Source organism: Fundulus heteroclitus, chromosome 18 (genome assembly GCF_011125445.2).
Source record: "Fundulus heteroclitus isolate FHET01 chromosome 18, MU-UCD_Fhet_4.1, whole genome shotgun sequence".
Lineage (NCBI taxonomy): Eukaryota > Metazoa > Chordata > Actinopteri > Cyprinodontiformes > Fundulidae > Fundulus > Fundulus heteroclitus.
The window spans coordinates 25,964,775-25,981,587 of record NC_046378.1 but is presented as its reverse complement, the minus strand read 5'-3'; positions in this window follow the sequence as shown (position 1 = coordinate 25,981,587).

The window sequence follows — 16,813 nt, the reverse complement described above, 5'->3', positions numbered from 1 at the left end:
AGGCCATGACACCTTCTCTCACAAGGTTATGTTAGCTTATCCTGTCGCTGTTTCCCCGGAGAGAAACTAATGAGGAAGTTAATTATTTTGACACTTTGAACACCCTCTAATCTTGCTATCAGCAACAGTAATTTAAAACACAAAAAAAATTGCCAGCTTAGTTAATTAAACATCCTTGTCATACAACAGTTTGATTGTGTGAGCAGCTCTGAGTGCCCGGACAATTCCACTAAGGTGAGTAATTTATTTCAGAACTTGTTGCACATTTTGGCGACCACTTATCATAATTTCCTATGGCTCATACAAAAGATTCAAGTTTTAGCTCGAAAATATTTTTAGTAGAAAATCAGACCAAGTTTTGTTTTGATTTAGATCTGATTGTAGATCATAATTTTTTTTGTCGTTTTGTCAGTTGGACTCTGACCAGAAAGCCCGAAATTACACACAAATACTGTATATTAGCTGGGAAACCACCCAAATAGAGGTGTTAACAATGCCAGTGTTTTTGGTCCCATTTAGGCCAGACTGTATGCTTATGGAATCACAATTGTCCCGGTGTACCAGTTTCTGACAAACTCCTACAATCATGCAAAATCACCACTCACTCATAATTGAACAGTTTTTCTTCCTGTTACTGTGCTGTATGGTGTCTTTGGCAATACCCCAAGAGATCTACTGTCACAAGAAGATCAAAGTTTCTGTGCACACATCAGACAGCTCAGTCTTTTCTGTGTCATTCTGACCTCAGAAATGCTTCAAGAGGACAGAAGGATCAGACAGACTCCTAAGTTAGCAGCTGCTATAGGAATGGTGTAGAATGCTTTCACCAGTGCACCGCTGCAAGTCTTATTTCTACAGTTGTAGCATCCATAGTATATGCCATGAAGGATCCTCTAATTGCAGGAGTCTTAGCTGGACCATGCATGTATATATGCCAGGAGTTGACAATTCTGGTCCTGGAGGGCCTGTTGACATTTTAGACATTTCCTTGTTGAAACCCACTGTACTTAATGTAAAGGTCATTAGCAGGATTCTCTGGACCTATCACTGAATGGTGAGACTGGTGAGATACTTCCACCATTTGAATCAGGGCTGTTGGAGCAGAGACACATCTAAAATTTTAATATTCTCCAGAGTGGAGAATATTAAAATTAGTATTTGAGGTGTCTCAGTTTGGAGTGGACAACTGCAGATTATTAGAAACAATGATTAAAAGGAGCATTTCGTCTAGATGATCTGTACAATTTTGAACCAGAGCCTAACAGCAAAGCTGTTTTAATGCTTTTATCTACATCTCAATCGGCGCTGATTCTATTTCCATTTAACTTAAAATTGAAGATAAAAGAGCCACTGAGAGCACAGTGTATGAATTAAACATACCCTGTTGCAGTTCTCCCAGGCTCTTTCCCTGTAAAAGTGGTCTTCTCTATTTTAGACTTCTTTAGTGATAAAATGACTCTTGAGACAGAAACCATACATATAATCTAACAAGCCAGAGGAAAGCTACAGCTTCAGTACTGGACTCTCATACATAAAACAATGTGGGACGGGTAAAATCCAGAGTGCCAAACTCTCGCTTATGTTAGTTTATATGGATCAGCAAGGACCTGCTCCAGGATTAGTCCATCCTTCCCTTGGCTCCAGGGATACCCATGTGTCCATTCTGCCCCGAGATAACTGTCCATTTGTTTATGCATGCCAGCTCTGTGGTGTCCTTGGCGTCCGTGAGTAATCTGCTGTTTCCCGGTCTAACAGCTTTCTGCAGCTCCAGCCTCTGTGATCGTATAATCCTTAACAAAAAGATAAGCAGCAGTGGTAAAACAAATCAAGTGCTACAACTGTTTAGGGGAAACCCACCCTTGTCCAGCATTACTTTTGCCATGTTTGAGATCTTCTTTTAATTTTGAGGTTGATAATGTCAACCCTGTTGCCACCTTCTGGAGTGGCATAGGTATTACAGCGTTCTGACTGAAATCCCAGAGGCAGTGTAGGCGCCAATATATGAAAACTTTTTTCTAGTTGTGTTCTACAACCCAATAAAACTATTTTCTGAATGATAATAACCTGCTTTATATCCTGTCCCATTCACTATTTTTCTAATCCCTGTCTTTTTCAGCAAATCAACCTGTCCCTAATGGGAGACCCAATGAAGTTCCTCAATATTTTTTTTTTCTGTGACCACATTTGTCCACATCTAATGACAACAACAAAAACGCACAGGTAAAAATAATATCTTGTATAACTGAAAGACGTGAGTGTGTGCGTGAATGGTTGTGTGTCCTGTCTGTCTCTGTGTTGCCCTGCGACAGACTGGCGACCTGTCCAGGGTGTACCCCACCTCTCGTCCATTGAACGCTGGAGATAGGCACCAGCAACCCTCGCGACTCCATGAGGGATAAAAAGAATAAGAAAATGTTTGGATGCATAACTGAAAGACATGTTTCTAATGTAAACACAACATAACTTCGCCATGTGTTTCGCATGTTGCTGCACAATATAACAACATGTTAACCCCGTGTAGTGCTGCACAACATAGCTCCCACGTTTGATTTACACGTCATAGCTCTGTCCTGGGATGCCCACTGGACCCAGTGCAGGTAGTGGGAGACAAAAGGAGTGTAAGATAATAAAATAACATCACTGATGGACAATTTCTTCCACCCCAGGCATGGAGCTGGTGCAGAGTTGGAGAAGTCTTTCAGTGACAGACTACTGCGTCCTAAATGCTCTAAAGAGCTCCTTTGCAGGCTGCAGCTATAGACTTTATAATCTCTGTTGCTCACAACAGACTCCGTAACTGTTTACATCATGCTGATGGTTGCACGGGCGCTGATTCGATCATTTATCGTTTGCTGTTTCCCAGATGCTAAGGTAACTTGCACACGCCTTAGCTACATCGGGCTGCTGCTGCACTATCATACATAATACCTACTATATTATTGTGTGTCTGTAAATAGACGTTTTTTCTACTGCTTTGTGCAATATGTACTCTGGTATTTGCTTTTTATCTTCTATCCTTGACATTTCTTTAGAGCAAATTTTTTAGATTAGACTAGTTTGTTCTTTTTTTTCTTCTTTTTCCACACTAATACATAATTGTGTGCAACTGTCTGTGTCCTTGGAACTGTCACACCTGCATTTCCGAATTGGTAAGGTAAGGTAAGGTGCTTTATTTGTCATTATAGATGTAAGGTACATACAACGAAATTTTGTAAATGAAATGGATGGTTAGCCGGGACAATAAAGTATTTCATTATCTTAATCCTAATACACAATACAATTTCTACAATTAAAAAAAAGACAATAATTGGAAAGTTTAAAGAAGTGATGAAAAATAATACTAGACAGTATAAATACCACATGTGAAACACCTGTTAACACATTGGTACGAGACAATTTGCATGTGAAAATCATGTTTGCATGTTCTTACGTGAAATAATTTCCACCTGTTTCTGTGCAATGTAATTTCCTTTTTTTTAAATACCTGTTTACACGTTGATTAAAAATACGATCTTACAGTATTTCAAAGTGAATGTGGGAAAACCTGTCACACGTGAAATAAACATCCCAATTTTTTTTAGAAATTATACAGTTAAATTGGCATAAAAGCAGAGAAGGAAGGCAGAGGTGACAATATCCATATTCAATTATTTTTCCCTGTTTAAAAAAAAAAATTATAATCTGTAGAAACACTTATTGGCTGACAAGCTGCGAAACACGTTTTCCATGTGTTTCTTGTGAGCAATCACTTTCACATGCGATTACACATCTTATTTTGGACATGGGCAAATCGTGTGTTTATTTCGTAGACATCTTAACTGCTTGTCTTTTATCCACTGCCTACGTTTGGAGTCTTTGATCTTTCATTTAAAGTATTCAAACTATATAAAGTTAACATAATATAAAATAAGGATTCAAACAACAAATAAAAAACTCAAGATCGTATATATAGAAGTGTATAAATTGCAAAACTCAGCCAAAAAAAAAAGCTTTTCTAAACAAACAGACTATGTATATAAATAATTTTTCTGGTGCATTTGTTTTTAATTTTTTATGAAAGTAACATTTGCAACTAAACGCAACAATGTTTACATAGATTTGATGTCATTTACTTCCTGAATTAGTTTACATCTTTTCTAATCTCAGCTCACGCCAGGCAGAGCCTTTTTAAATGTCATGAGATTGGGAGAGACCAGTCTCTGCGAAAATGAACGAAAAACAATTTGCTACCAAAAACCTGTTTGATAACTGAATCAATGTTATATATTTTTTTTCTTTCTTTCGCTGTATTGATTTCCTTCTCTGATGACCTATGTAAATATCTGTAGGCGGCTGCTGCATCTCACGTGTCACTCTGCGAGGCTGGGTTTTTTTGTGTGCCGCTCGGCTCGGCTAAATTCAGCTCTGCTCATTACTCTAATCCCTCCTTTCAGCAGCCATTCTGCCGCGTATTCAGCATCTACAATGCCCACAGATAACTAAAATGGGACGAATGAATTCTATCATCCCCCCTCTCAGCTTTCTATCGGTGATAATTGATTAAACCCTCCTCATGAAAACAGAAACGAGGCTGAGCTTCAGCTTTGAATGTTGAACCCAAAGTTCAGGTGAAGCTTGGGGAAATGGAAGGTATTATTTTTAAAAAAGACCCCGAAGAACGTACAGCATGGGCAAAATAGCAGAAAGACCTCGGGATAGTGCCCCGCATTTAATGTGACTCCATATTTTCCCCAACAGAGGGACAGAAAGTCCTGCTTTTCAAACCCTTTAGATGTTTTCCTTCCCAGGTGGCTCATCTGACAAGATCAAGTTTCTAATATGCTTACACTGTTTTCTCTCTCAGCTAACTAATAATGTTTTAATTGATGTTTTAGGGATTTAGAAATGTTCACTAAGATCTGAGTGTACTCAGACAGAGTGTTAGCCTAAACCTTTTTTCTCCTTTTGTTCCAAAACTAAGCAAATACCGAGGCTCGATTGTGATGCTGTCAGACTTTTTTTTTGACGATATAATAAGTTGTCACAAAACTGTGCACATCAAAAGCCTCCTCACAAAAGCTCCTTTATTCTAGTTTTTTTTTTTTTTATTAAGGCTCATTCTTGTCACACCGAACCAACAAAATTCAGAGCAGTTTTCATTCCTCTGAGTGTGCTGCTCCAGGTTAACAGAAACGGACAAAATTCTCACTTCTCTAAGCTTCATATTAGTAGGAAACAATAAACTCAGCACCAGATAATCCTAATAAAGGGTATTTAAAGGATTACGGTTGAAATCAGATATTTAACTAAACCGTATAAAAGCAACGTATCCTATTTTTATCACTGTCTGCCATTAAATTAAACTAAATCTTTCCTCTTTTAGATCAGTTAGGGTTCCCCAAATTATTTCAAAAATAATGAAAGAAAAATTTCAAACTGTAACTCTAAATAGGATCAGATTTTGCTTATTTTTTAAGTTAAAAATACACTAAAGGAAAGGTTTAAAAAAATAGAAATACCTTCATTGTCCCATAATGGGGAACTTCAGCCGTGACAGAGGCAAAAACACGTAGATCAAGTACGTGGTTTTAGAGTTACACACTAGATTAAGTAATGTGAATTTAAAAAGCAAAATTAAAGTTAAGTGGTAAAGCAGAAGCGAATTAGCTTACCAGAGAGGATGGGAAAAAACAAGAAACAATGTTTCATTCAGATGAACCCCATCATTGTTCTGATACTGTGACTTTTGTTGAATCCGCTAAAATTCAACAGCCAGTCTGGTATTGTGGAACAAGAGGGAATAGAGGCACACAAAAATTTCTTCTGAATAAATAAATAAAGAAATAAATATATATATATATATATATATATATATATATATATATATATATATATATATATATATATATATATATATATGAGAGACAGAGAGAGACTTTTTGAATTGAATTTTTGAAGCGAAATGTCTTCAGCTACGAAATACAAGTCCAGTTGCTTTGTTGTTTTTACTTTTTTTGGAAAGATAGATAGATAGATAGATAGATAGATAGATAGATAGATAGATAGATAGATAGATAGATAGATAGATAGATAGATAGATCTCTCTCTCTCTCTCTCTCTCTCTCTCTATATATATATATATATATATATATATATATATATATATATATATATAAAATTAAGGATGATTCAAGCAAAACTGGCTTTGTCGAGCTCATGGTAGAGTTCTTTAACCTGACTCCGCCAGATAGATTTGCTCCGCATATCCATCTGGAAACCTTCCGTTGAAGTAATTTTGGGAAGGGGCGAAAATACTGCTTAGCTGATTGGCCTATGTTGGTGATAGACGGGCCAAATGAACCAATCAGATTCGTCGTCACTCTGTTACGAGCGATGACGAAAACACAACCACAAGCCAAGCTACTCTTGCTGCTGCAGGTAAAGGCTCGTTAGCTCAGCAAATAAATGCTCTGTAATTCCGATAAAACTTGCTCGATAGCCACGCTAACGCTAGTTTCATCGGCTGAAGCCGCCATGTTGTTTAGACTGAACTGACGCGCTTCCCGTTGCGTCACACCTCAACCCGCCTCAAAGCCAACGCTGATTGGACGTTCGTTTGGTGAACGGCTCCAAATTTTCTTCAACGGAGAGTATCCAGACTGATCTGCGAGTGAAACCTTGAAAGCTCGCGAGATCAGGATGGTCTCACGAGGCTAAGAGTTCTTTATAGCATACAGAGATTAATAAACTAAACAAAAAGCTTTGTTACATCGACATCTCTCCAAGATTGAAATGCATCAACAAGGCGTATGCATGCGATTCTAAACATTTGTTGTGCACGTGAAACCTCTTGACCAATCATAGATCAGTCCGTGTTTGGCGTCAATCCTTGGCTCAATCAGCTGTATTTCTAATTCCTTTCTTAATGTGTTTCCCAGAACCTAATAAACAGCGTGACAGAAACGATCAGCGTGACACAAGAGGAAGGAACTATTAAACACAGAGTCAACATAGCAGGAACATGGCAAGACCTTCAGCATTTCCAAAGATGACTTCTGGAAAGACCTGCATGCTGTTTTTACAGAACATTATTTATTTGTAAGCTTTACAATAACATCCTTTCTATTTACCTACAGTATCGAGGTGGATGATGCCATCATTTACCTTTGGCTCCAAACGCTAAGCCACCGGTTGAAGCCTGGAAGTTTGAAGCCAAAAGCTGTTCCAGAGCTGGAGAGCTCCTTCAGTGAGACTGTTGCTTCCTAGGTGACTACACTCCAATAGACTGGCTATGCTACAAGGCCTTTCTCTGCTGTCCATGCCTTTTAGTTTATTTTTTCTTTCATTTAGTTTGTCCACATTGAAAAGACTGAAAGCTTACAGTCAGAATGGGAGCGATCCAGAACAACTCTCTTCCTTGACAAACATCTCCACTCAAGCAGCCAGACTTTTAGAAAATAAGACAAGCAAAGGCAATTTTTACACTGGAGTGATGAAAATCAGTTTTCTCAAAAATAAAAAAATTAAAAGCTCACATTTGACCTCATATAGATTTATTTCTTGCTGTTGTACTGTTTAGCAATATTGACCTGCTTAAAGATTAATTAAAAGCTTTTTATAAAACAAAATATTTTAATAAAGCTCAAAACTGAAATAGAAGCGTCTATTTTGGGTTCATATGTTTGCACATCCGAATCCAGAGGTGCATCACTGCATCATAACCATTAGCGCTAAAACTTAGAAAACTCCTTTGTCTTATAGCGTGCTGTTTAAAAGGTCCAGACCTGCAGGATATACACTTTTTGTTGATTAGCTATGAAGCTGATTTGATTTTGATAGCAAGGAAGTGGTTGTTTCGTCAAAATTAAAGTGGCTTAAAGTAGCTGATAGTATCAGCCGTTTGATCAAATGTACCAATTCAAAGCTGTGAAAGACATTAAAAGGAGAAAAATCTAAACAGCACAATGTAGTCCTGCTTTCCTACTCTTCTATTACATGACTGTGTTCTTATAGGCTGTAAACCTGAGGATTCCTGCTATGACCCTGTGGCCTTTGTTTCGATGCTGTGGTTTTCTGTTTTTCCTCACAGGCACCTTGCTCTACCGGTCTGATGCTACGCCTCAGTGTCTCCACCGCCTTCAGTCTCTGTCTTCTTTATTCTGTTTGCCTCGTAAGGAACAAAAACACATAAAACAGGATGCGACAGTAAAGCAAGATGCCCAGAGTAACTATGTGATTTATTTATTTGTATTAATACTTTTAGGCTTTATAATCAGTTCTGCCACTGAGTCCAGCGGTCCAGCTTCAGGTTTAACCTTTACACATACCCTCGGGTTTTCCTCTCTTCCATTTAATAAGCACACAACAGCTACCTAGAGAGTTCCAGTCTTGTTTTTTTCCCTGCCTTCACTTCGGTCAATAACCCATTGCTGGAATGTATCTGTGTGTTGAATATTTGAGATACATGTGAGATTTGCCTTATACTGGAAAGCGCTTCAAAGATCAGCTGACCACCATCCTAGATCGAAGATGACCAGAAGGCTCACTCAGGTTGGGAAGCTTTGCAGAAGCTGCTGGCTCCTTAAAACCATGACTGAAAACATCAAGACAATTTTATTGAAATAGCACCTTTCATATACTGAAACTGCATTAAAAAAAAGATTGAGATAAGAAAATCACTTAAAAAAAAAATCAAAATATCAAGAGTCAAATGTTTTTGTACCACATAAAGAAAAAATGATATTCTACTTTAAAATGACTAAAACTAAGGTATGGTCAAAAAATAACTGATAAAGGAATATTTGGTCTTTATGGGAAAGCTATACTAAATGAAAAAAAGGATTAATCCTTGTTTTTAGAGTCAACGGCGTCAGAAATTCTGAGGATTTTAGGGAGTTTGTTACAAAGATGAAGAGCATAGAAAACAAACGCTGCCTCCCCTTGCTTAGTTTTGGTCCTGGAAACACTGAGTGAACAGGTCTCTGATGACTTGATGGGTCTCATACATATCTGAGTTGTGGCTCTGAAATGTATTTAGGACCAAGACAATTGAGATACTTATGGACTATCAATAGGATTGTACATTTTATACTTAGAAAATAAAGGAGCCAATGCAATGATTTAAGTACTGCTGTGAGACTTTCCTGGTATTGTTTAGGGACTCTGGGCCTTTTGAAAGAGCTGGAGCGGCGTAATGGGTTTTCTACAGTGAGTGGGATTGACTCTAGAACCATAATGTATCCTATTGAAATTTAAACCATGACTAGTTCTTTTCTGTCTTTTTCCCCCCCCCCCTAATGTAAGCCTAAGCTGATTTAGTTGAATAGAACAGAAATTATAAACAGTTTAGCATCTCTTGATTGGTCCGAAAAATGGAAAATAGTGCTTTTCCAGTCACACTGACCACTCAAAGCAAAGTACACTAGAGCCACATTCACCCAATCGTTCTCACTAAGACACATTCATACACTGATCCGTAGCTCACTAGGCAACTACCTTATATATATATATATATATATATATATATATATATATATATATATATATATATATATATATATATATATATATATAAGGGTGTGGGAAGGAGTAGAGGTGTGAAGGAAATCAGAGAGGTAGGGGAAGCACAGTTGTGGGTGGCCCTGAATGTGTACAGAAGGATTTGAGTTCTATTCTGAATCTAACGTGGAGCCGCGGAGCCTCTGTAGGACTGGGGTGATGTGATGAAATGAGGGGTTCTTTGGTAATAATGCCAGCAGCTGAATTGTGAACCACTTGTAGCTTATGGAGGAATATTTGAGGAAGGCCAAAGAGAAGAGAGTTAATGCTGTCGTTGCGGGAGGAGGCAGGGCTATGGACAAGATAGACTGTGGCTATGTTTTTACACAATAAAAGCGTTACAATACAAAGTCAAGTTCCTTGCTTGTACCCATAAACTTTGTGAATAAAGTTGATTTTGATTCTAAAGGTATGTAGCTGTACAGTGTGGAAATGTAGAAAAGCTCAAGGATATGAATACATTTGCAAGTCTCTACAAATCACATAATTATCGTTTTAACGATCACAAGTAGTCATCAAAGAATTCTTGAAAAAAAATGCTGCTAATTTAAAGAAACAAAATGTATTCAACTTTCTTCCTGTACTTTAATTTATCATTCCAATGTTATGACAAATGTGATATTTCGTCCCTTTTAATGAAATATTGATGTTTCTTTGCCTCCACTTGCGGACACTGTCTCCAATAAAGAGAGGAAGATGTCGGTTGCTTATTAACTTTGCTGCCATGTGAACAGCTTTTCACAAGGCATTTGCTAATTAGATTCTGGAGAAGCGAAAGACATTTCTTATCTGCAGTAAGCCATAAAGTCCTCTGTTTTCTGCAGGATTAAAGCGTCCCGTATTTTTTGTCACTCTTGTCAGTGCAAAACTCCAGCTGTGGTCAGTGGTTGGCAACAAGGGAACATCTGCTTGCCTGGCAGAGCCTGTGTTAGTTTTATGAAAGGTATAGGAGCCATTTTGATAGCAAAGTATTTTTCTTTTGAAAACTGGAGATAAGATGGCACCAAGCACCAATACGAACAGCTAAAGCGCCCTCTGTAAAAGTTGGTATGTTTATTTATTATACGTACCAATTATAATGTAACATATTGATAATTTATCACAAAACATCCAGTGGCACAGTTATTTGCAAAGCAACACATTCTCAATTCCAATATAATTCAATTCAATTAAATTTTATTTATATAGTGCCAATGAAAAATGTCATCTCAAGGCACTTTACAAAGTGAAATTCAATCATATTATACAGATTGGGTCAGATTATACAGATTGGTCAAAAATGTCCTATATAAGGGAACCAGTTGATTGCATCAAAATCCCGACAAGCAGCATTCACTCCTGGAGAAGCGTAGAGCCACAGGGAGAGTCGTCTGCATTGTACATGGCTTTGCTGCAATCCCTCATACTGAGCAAGCATGAAGCGATGTGGGAAGAAAAACTCCCCATTAACGGGAAGGAAAACCTCCGGCAGAACCGGGCTCAGTATGAACGATCATCTGCCTCTAGCGACTGGGGGTTAGAGAAGACAGAACAGAGACACAACAAGAGAGACAAAAAAGCACAGAAGCACACATTGATCCAGTAATCTGTTCTACATTAGATGGTAATAGCGGGTGATCTGTCTTCTCTGGATGATCTCACAGTTAACAGGACGTCAGACTAGGTGTACCTACTATGAAGATAAAAGAGAGAGAACAGAAAGTTAAAGCAGAAATGACAACACGTTATGCATAATTGAAGAACAGTAGAACTCTATAGAGTGAGAAAGTTAGATCCTGATGTCTTCCAGTAGCCTAAGCCTATAGCAGTAAAACTATAGAGGTAGCTCAGAGTAACATGAGCCACTCTAGCTATGAGCTTTGTCGAAAAGGAAAGTTTTAAGATTAGTCTTAAAAGTAGACAGGGTGACTGCCTCACAAACCAAAACTGGGAGTTGGTTCCACAGGAGAGGAGCCTGATAGCTAAAGGATCTGCCTCCCATTCTACTTTTAGAGACTCTAGAAACCACCAGCAGACCTGCTGTCTGAGAGCGAAGTGCTCTGTTAAGAACATACGGGGTAATCAGAGCTCTGATATATGATGGAGCTTGATTATTAAGGGCTTTATACGTGAAAAAGAGAATTTTTAATTCTATTCTTGATTTGATAAGCAAAAATAACTTTTTTAAATTCATACTTTCTTAAGTATTGCAAAGAGTCTGGGAGCTTTAATTAGTAATCAATCACTTCCTTTTCCCTTGGGTATCAATATGAGTTTATAAAGAGGCCTGTTCCTCTTAAAAGCTCTTCAAAATGGGAAAGACAAGCAAAAACTGTTATTTTTAAATGCAATAAGATTTTCTTTTGAGACTTGTGGAGAAAACTGTATGTTTGTGACATTATACTCCTGTAAAATGAGATTCTGGTTACAGATGGAAAATTTGGTATAACAGGAAAAGATGTCAAAACTAATTACAGCTTGAAATGAGAGTTTACCTTCTCTGCAAGGAGGGTACTGGAGCATGTTGTTCCCAATTATACGTGCTAGCACTTTTGTCTATTTTAAGAAATAATTTCAATTGTGTTTGCTTTGGGAAACATCTACAGAACAATGGAACAAGTTTCATAGCTAGCAGGTAGTTGCTGTCTAATTACATCCACTCGTGTATTAAAAGTTCAGCGAGGAACTAACTTATACCACCCAGAATGCCATTCTAAAATGAAATAAAAAAACAGTTTTCTAAATATTTATCACAACATCCAAGGTTAACCAACCTATACACAATGTTAAAGGAAGTAGCTCAAAGCAATGAATTGCATCTTTTATTCCGTAGTATTTTGTCAAATTTCTTGTGCAACTGAATATATATGCACTGCAAAAAGAGAACTAAAAATAAGTCAATTTTTTTTTAAATTAATGTATTTCTCCTGGATTTGAGCAGGTAAATAAGGTTATTTGCCAGTGGAATGAGTATCTTTACCCCTAAAATAAGATAATTAGATATACTGCACTTGAAATAAGATGATGGAGATGAATTGTTCCTATTTTAAGTGTAAAAATTTTATTTAATTGGCAAATAATCTTATTTACCTGCTCAAATCAAAGAAAAATACTCTCATTTCAAGAAATATTTTTCTTATTTTTAGCTCTATTTTTGCAGTGTGACCTAATGGGCAAAGTGCAAACTCTCCAGCCTCCAGTTTTTGAAAGTTTTTGTACAGTTTAAGATTCAAAATATATATTTTAAAACAAATACATACACCAAGTCCCCCTGACAAAAAAAAAAAAAAAGTTAATCTCCCAATCAACATAGAGAAACAGTGAGCAGTTCAGCACAGCCAAAATAACCCCTGATAGGGGAAGAACAAACCAACGAGGCAAAGCTTTGCCTGCTCTGGTGTAACAAGTACGATCTATTCCAACATTTTTTTTTTTACTTGGAGAAAATAAAAAACACTCAAGAAACGGAGTAAAATTGATGCTTGGAGCGGTGAATGTGCATTTCCATTGGCTTCTGAGGACCTGCGCTAACATCACAGCTTGCTCCAGCTCATTGGGAGACTGCAGCACTGAGATGCTCAAAGAGGAAAGCAAGCACAGAGTGTTGGGAAAAGAAGCTGCCCAGTGTGGGGAGCTTCCAATAAGAGATGACGATTATAGATGGTACAAGACTGCTGTGGGGTCTGCTCTGCAGATCAATATGGTCAGTGTAAAAAAAAAAAGAAAAAAGTTATCCCGGAAAACAGGGACCTCTTCACGCGCCAATATCGTAGAGGGACAAGCTCATCATGTGTTACCTAAAGTAAGGGAAACACCACATGAGTAGAATATTTTGGGGTTGGTCATTTTGCCCCTTTGCCATTCTGTAATTTTGCAGTTTTGGTCATTTTATACCAAAATTTTTAGGTACAAAATTGAGCATTGTAGCTCAGGAAGGTTTCTACTGACCATGAGTTAGTTTATACCCTCCAAGGGATGTTTCCAACCTGCTTGGACGACTGATTTAAAGGAATTTCTTGAAATTGAGTAATTGTTTGCTGTGAGGATATGTGGTTAAGTGGCTCAGACATCCTCAAACAGGAGGTTGCTTGGATTTACTTTGATTTTGATCTGGGGACTCAATCTGTCACTTTTTGGTTTTACTCAACTGGGGCTAACAATTCAAAAACCAAATGAAATATTGTCTGGTTTAATGTCTTCAGAGAAAAATACAATTAGATTAAGTTTTACATTAAAAATCAAGAGGTTTAATGATTATTTACCTCTACAATTCAGGTCTGGAAAAGTAATTTCCAGGTATGGAGAAGTTTGGGAGAAGAAAATAGATAACGAAAACAAATTTGCATGTCCAGAACTTATTCCTTGTTCCACTGTCTAAATCCATCCATCCATCCATCCATCCATCCATCCATCCATCCATCCATCCATCCATCCATCCATCCATCCATCCATCCTTTGAAGAAAGGATTGTACTGTATTCATACTTTAATACAGGAAAAAAAATGACTGAGAAGTAAACCAGGAAATTCTGATGAGACATAAACGTGTAGAAAGTCCTGACAATATGTTAACAGTTAACATCCAGAGACTTGAAGTAAAAGTCAAAACATTTTAATACAACAAATGTTGCCCTTCTGAGAATTATGCCCAAGTAGTGTGCAGTATATGCACTTAATACTAGGTCAGGGCAATTTTTGCATGAATTACTGCATTAATGCAGCATTGGCATGGAGGCAATCAGCCAAGTCCTGCTGGAAAATGAAGTCAGAATCTCCATTAGGCTTGCCAGCGGAGGCAAACATGAAGTGACATGAGTGGAGGCTGCTGCGGACTCACATGCAGACAAGAAGCTGGTAATATCATGGTAAGTGAAAATTTAATGAAGAAAAAAATAACATTGGGAGGATCACAATGGCAGGTGAAAACAGCATGGGGTAAATAAGGCAGGACAATAAGAGGCTGGATAACAGGGTGACAATAACAACAGTGGATCTGATAAAGAATAACTAAGGAGGTTTTTTTTGTTTGTTTTTGTTTACTTTAGATGGTGAAATAGTCTAACCAGGATCAGGTTAGACTACTCCATAGAATATGTTGGAGCAGGGGTGAAGCATGAACTGAGGTACCTAGTAAACCTGACCCTAAAGACAGGAATTATAAAAACATTTCCAAGAAACACTGGGGAAATAACTAAGCGAGATAAGTACAGGAATCAATAAAATTATAAACAACCTCTCGCCAAATGCCCGCTGGAGATACTTTTCTGAGACACTGAACATTGAGTTTTTTTTCATCATTTGTAAGCCATAATTTTCATAATTACAAAAGATAAAGGCTTGAAATATTGCACTCTGTGATTGATGAATCTATGATATATATGGGTTTCACTTTATGGAATTAGAGGCAAAAAAATGATTTTTCATGTAAGTCAAATGTTTTACTTGCCTGTATTTGGGGTGTTTTTATCTGTCACTCATGCTTAGATAACATTTAAATTCTTCCATCGTGTGAAAAAAAGAAGTTGGTCTGAAGTTAGAGAGAGATAAAAAAAAAAAAAAACACAGCAGAGCCTCTGCACCAGTTTAAAGTAAACGCGCCTTGTTGGCGCTCTGCAGTCCTGCGTTACAGAGTACATCTTGCAGTTCACAATTCCTGACATATGAAGGGGGGCTTTGGTTATTCTGAGTTGCAGGAAATGAAAAGGATTAATTTATCAAACTGAGTGTAAGTGGCACACACACATTGTGCTGTGTTATAACTTGAGGAATGTGGCTGATACAAACAGCGGAGCAGCACAATATGAAAGCGCCATTCAGATTCATGCATTCAGTTTGAGTGGAGCTGTTATTTTTATTTTTTTATTTCAGTGTGAGGTTTGATGTGTGTGTCAGAGGCAGAGAACACACAATCGTGTGTGTGTGTGTGCGAGTCTGCCTGTGAGCAGGGAAGACTGGTGAAGTCATGGTGTTGTTCCGACTTTCCACTAGGGGGTGTAAAATCACCATATTTATCCATTTTTAAACTTGCACTGCAACCTACTGTGCCTTGTCCACAATCCCACTACATAGATTATGGATAGTTGCACAGTAAAGAATTTGTAATATTAAACATGTTTCTCAAGCTTCAATCAGGAATTTTAGGGTTACTCTTATAACAGAATAAGCTTTATCAGTCAAGACTGTGCAAACAAACAAGGAATTGGTCTTCGGTTTCAAGCACTCACGGCAAACAGACTTTGGAGGACTAAAATAAGGATAAAAGGAACAGTATGTACATATTATGTGTTTGTAACACCGTTTCTTTTTTTATTTTGTTTTACAGGCTGATGGGTGTTCATTGTGTTCATCAAGGAGACAGCCCAGGGGAAGAAACTGTCTCTGTGGCAGCTGGTTTCTGCAAGCCGCGCTCTGTAGCGCCGACCTGAAAGTGAAGGTCTGAACAGTTTGTGTGCAGGATGCGTGTGGTCTGCAGAGATATTAGCTGCCCTTTTCCTGACGCTACACCTGTACAAGTCGTGGAAGACAGGACGGTCAGTTCCTACGATCACCTCTGCAAATCTACTGGTGCCGGTCATTTAATTAGAATATCATGAAAAAGTAGATTTTTTTCAAGTAATCCATTCAAAAAGTGAAACTTGTATATTATATTAATCCATTACACACAGAGTGAGGCATTTTCAAGTGTTTATTTCTCTTAATGTTGATGATTATAACTGACAGCTAATGAAAAACCCAAATTTAGTATCTCAGAAAATTTAAATATTGTGAAAAGGTCCAATACTGAAGACACCTGGTGCCACAGTCTAATCAGCTAATTAATTCAGAACACCTGCAATACCCCATAGAAAATCTATCAGAGCAACCCTCTCATAACACCTGAGCAGTGTCACAGACTGATCGACTCCACGCCACGCAGCATTGCTGCAGTAATCCAGGGAAAAGGAGCCCCAACTAAGTATTGAGTGCCATACATGCTCATACTTTTTCATATTCATACTTTTCAGTTAGCCCAATTTTCTGGAAATCCTGTTTTTTTTTGTATTGATATTAAGTACTGTGCTACTTCTGAGATACTGAATTTGGGGTTTACAGCTATAATCAGCTATAATCATCAAAATTAAGAGAAATAAACACTTGAGATATATCATTCTGCGTGTAATGAATGGATATAATATACAAGTTTCACTTTGAATGGAATTACTAAAAAAAATAAAATAAACTTTTTCATGATATTCTTATCGTGTGAGCAGCACCTGTAATTGTTAGTTGTAGTTTGGACTGGACCTGTTTTGTGGGTG